The 4,518-nt window shown below is 48.0% G+C and overlaps 1 protein-coding gene across 1 annotated transcript in view; it reads right to left on the bottom strand.

The window, feature by feature from the left end:
• The window catches only part of LOC109369123, a 12,712-nt gene that overhangs the window by 4,134 nt on the left and 4,060 nt on the right, over positions 1-4,518 (bottom strand). The window lies entirely within an intron of this gene.

Below are 4,518 nucleotides of genomic sequence, written 5' to 3'. Positions count from 1 at the left end.
GCGTCCGCCGCGGAGCGGCCCCCGCTCTCGTCTTGTCGCCCAACCCGGCCGAGTACACCCGGCCCGAGCGGCCCGTCCGCCCCTCGGTCCCGTCTTCGTGTTGCCGCTCTCCGGGCCCCGCTTAGAGCTCGGATGTGCCGCGCTCTGTGGAGCGGTACGCGCTGGAGCAGAGTGCGGGAGGCAGCCGGAGTCTCTGCGGATGAGCTCGCTGTGGACCAAGAGTTGTGGTGGGAGCTGCATCTCGTAATGAGACCCATGGTGGAGCAGTCTTTGATAGAACGACTTTGCTCCTTGAATCCAGATTGGATTGATTCTTTAAAAACTACAGTCTTTGGGAAGTCATCTCCGGATCACTTTGGGAAGGAGCATATCCCAGAGGAGGGGCTTCATGCTGGAGCTGGGCACAAGATGAGGATGAACTTTATTATTTGTCCACAGTTCCTAATTTCCCAGCTCCAGCAATCGGTTTATTTCTTAAAAATCTCATGATTGCCACAAGGCACATATATTTCAGGATATATTTTGGAGTAGGGCTTTGTCTAATTAGCTGTTATATATTGACTTGGCAACTAAAACAAATGTGAAGGTAGTCTAATTATATAGACTGCTATTGAATAAAAAGGTTTTGAGGTAAGTTTTGCCTCAATATTCAGAAACAGCTTCTCACAACAATTATCTTTTCACTGAGTCACACAGAATCACAGAATGGCCAGGGTTGGAAGGGACCTCAAGGATCACAAATCTCCAACCCCCCTGCCACATGCAGGGCCACCAACCTCCACATTTAATACCACACCAGGCTGCCCAGGGCCCCATCCAACCTGGCCTTGAACACCTCCAGGGATGGAGCATTCACAACTTCTCTAGGCAGCCGTTCCAGCACCTCACCACTCTCATAGTCAAGAACTTCCCCCTGACATCCAACCTCAATCTTCCCTCCCTCAACTTAAAACCATTTCCCCTTGTCCTTGACTCCCCTCCTGTTTGTAGGCTCCCTTTAGGTACTGAAGGCTGCACTGAGGTCAATCCACAGCCTTCTCTTATCCAGGCTGAACAAGCCCAGCTCCCTCAGCCTGTCTTCATAGGAGAGCTGCTCCAGCCCTCTGATCATCTTTTCGGTCCTCCTCTGGACCCTCTCCAACAGCTCCCTGTCTTTCTTGTACTGGGGGCTCCAGACCTGGACACAGTACTGCTGATGGGGCCTCACAAGAGCAGAGTAGAGAGGGACAATCGCCTTCCTGTCCCTGCTGACCACCCCTCTGCTGATGGAGCCCAAGATACCATTTGCTTTCTGAGCAGCAAGAGCACACTGCTGGCTCATGTTAACTTTTTCATCCATCAGGATCCCTGGGTTCTTCTCTGCAGGGCTGCTCTCAAGGACTGTTGCAGTCTGTCTGGATGCCTGGGATTCCTCTGGCCTAAGTGCAAAACCTTTTTTGTGTTGAAGCTCTTTAGGTTCACCCAGGCCCACCTTTCAAGTTTGTTGAGGTTCCTCTGAATTGCATCCCTTCCTTCCACTGTGTCAACCGCACCATTGAGCTTGGTGTCGTCAGCAAACTTGCTGAGAGTGCACTGAATTTCATCGTTGATGTCATTGATAAAGATGTCAAAGAGCACCGGTCCCAAGACAGACCCCTGGAGGATGCCGCTTGTTACCAGCCTCTACTTGGACATAGAACCATTAATCACCAATAGAACCATTAATCACGAACCATTAATCACCATTTTCATGGTATCTCAACTGTTGTATAGTTTCTTAGTTGCAATTTTCAATTTTGAGCATGTCAGTGGTTTACGGGCCGGTTTGGCCTGGTTCCATGACTAATGGAGCAGGGGGACCCACAGACTCACACCCCAGGAAAAAGGGAAGGGGAGAGGGGAAAAAGGGTGGGGAAATGGGCCTAAAAACAGAACGGCAGCAACTATCTGAGGAGGAAAGTTAATTTACTAAATACAATAGCGGAATGCAAGGTAACACAGTATAATACAGTATAAATGGAATTGAAGCTAATAAATAAAATGAGAGAGAGTGTGTTCAAAAAACTGAAGGCCTTAGTTCAAAATGCTGAAGGCAAGATGGCTAGGGAGCGCACACTGCCGAGATGAGCAGAAAGGTAAAAGGGCACTTCTCGTGATCTGTGAACAGCTTTATCTTTTCCTCTGAATGGAAAACAGAAACGGAACAGTGAACAGTCCTCTGGGATATGTAGTTCTTCTCTTCTGAGATAGGTTCTGAGATGGAACTATATACTATCCGCAGAACTGGAGCATTAACTCTTTAACTCCCAGTGCACTACATGATGTTATGATGTGGAATACCTATAATAAAAGTCATGAAACCATGACAGAGCAGAAAGGATTTCTTTCATACTGAAGTACATTGGGCAGTCAGGTTCAACTCAGCGGGTCTGTTTTTATCAGTGTGTATATTCTGCACGCTTTAGCAATGTTTTCACAGTTCTAAGCTCCTTGATAAAATTGTAGTGGGAGCAGTTACAGAGTTCTACTTAGTCCAGGGAATATTTTTAAGATAACCAATCTAGATCAAAATGAAGTCTACTTCTGTATTTTTTTTCCATGAAAATGACATACACAGTGTTGCGATTTAAACCCTCAGGAAGCTCAGTGCAACACAGCCATTTGCTCCCTGCTCCATTTTTGGGATGGAGAGATAAAAACTCTTTACTGAGACAGAAAAAGTAGTGAAAAAAAATGACAGTAATAATTATATATATATTTATAAATGTTTCCAAAACAAGTGATACACAACATAATTTCTCACCACCCATTGGGCAATGCCCAATCCATCCCCAAGCAGCGGCGGCCCTCCCGGCCAATTCCCCACAGTTTTATAGTTTTTTGACATGATGCCTTTGGCCAGTTTATGTCAGCTCTCCTGGTTCTGTTCCTTCTCAACTCCTTGTACTCCTCCAGGGCCCTCGCTGGCAACAAAGGATGAGAAGCTGAGCAAACAAAATGTTTTGGCTCTGTGCAGCCCTGCTCAGCAACAACAAAGGCATTGGTTTGTTATCAACATTGTTTTTTCTCCTAAAGCCAAAACATAGTTGTGAGAATCCTTCTTTGTTTTTTTGGCTCAAAGCTTGCTTCCTGAGGTATTTCTTGTGATCAGACTCTGATTGATTTGTTGAGGAGGCAAGTGATGGGTGCTGCTGTGTGACAATCGACATCACTTTGGGAACATTTGAAAGCCCCTTCCTCCAAAGCTGCTTGCCTCTGGAAGAGAGTGCTCTGGAGCGTTCACTGGCGGAAGCTCTGGCCTGCGACTAAATAGCTCCAGCTTGGTATGGGAAAACTGGGGAGTGATACCATCGTGTCCTGTGAAGAACAGGATGGGCATCCCTGCTCCCTCTTATCTGCTGGCAAGGCCCGGAAGGTGGAAACAAAGGAGTTTCTGCTGAGATCTCAGAGCCAGAAGCTGCCACTCCAAGGAGAGCTGACTGCACCACTTTGGATTTGAGCTGTCACTCCAAAGACAGCTGACTCAACCACTTTGAAAGCATTGAAAAGGAGCCATCATCGCCATGGTCACCGTCCTCTTTGTTGTTGCCGTCATCATCAACAGAACAATGTCCAATGATCAACCACTACTGAAGATCAGTGACTGAACTATGAACCACGCTGGATCCATGGTGGTGACTATCTCCCTCTTGCTTCCTACAAAGACTCCTTGCTTCTTCTTTCCTATCTTTTCTATCGCCCTCCTTCCTTCCCCATTACCCTAATTCAAAATAATGTCCGTCCTCCCTTTCCCCATTTCCCTAATTAAGATTTATAATAAACTGGTTGGACCAGCATTTAACCGTTGTTTCTTAATCTCACGCCGGGTATATAATATTAAAAGAACCTCCTCTCCCTCCTATGAATCGGAGCGAGACAATAGTACCAAATGATCTGAAGAAAATCAACTGAGATAAAAATAGGACATACAGCTATATATAATTGCTAATAAATTTGCATTTACTTGGAGGGAATGCAATGCACATTCACCCGATTACCCCACGGGTACAAACACTCGCGCCCACTCTGGCGCTCGGAGCATAGGCACGGAGGCTGCAGAAGCTCACGTTGGACCACGGTGTCCGGGTTTATCTGTATATTGGTGACATCCGCATATGGGGGAATGATGACGTCAATGTAGGGAGGACCCAAGCCTGCGCAGTGTGACACCTGAGGAGCCCTGACCCAGCCGGGACACTCCTGGTCTCCTCTAGGCAGGTGCCTGGCCGTGCTCCCACCCCTACAGACACACCGGTGCTCTCCCACCAGGGCTGCCCCTTTCAGAGCCCCTCACCCCCTTCATCGCAGGCCACCTCACACACACACCGGCTCAGCCAGCTCACACCTTGCAAGCCAGAAATCACTCTGCCTGGCACGCCCACGCTCTCTGCACCTGCTGGCACCACGGACACACGGATCCATTGCCCCGTGCTCTGAGCCCAGTAGTTGCACTCAGAGACCAAATGCGCATGAGCGCACAGATCAGACAGCACTCAGCCA

This window comes from Meleagris gallopavo, chromosome 10 (genome assembly GCF_000146605.3).
Source record: "Meleagris gallopavo isolate NT-WF06-2002-E0010 breed Aviagen turkey brand Nicholas breeding stock chromosome 10, Turkey_5.1, whole genome shotgun sequence".
NCBI classification, from domain to species: domain Eukaryota; kingdom Metazoa; phylum Chordata; class Aves; order Galliformes; family Phasianidae; genus Meleagris; species Meleagris gallopavo.
This window is presented reverse-complemented; position numbering and strand designations above follow the sequence as displayed.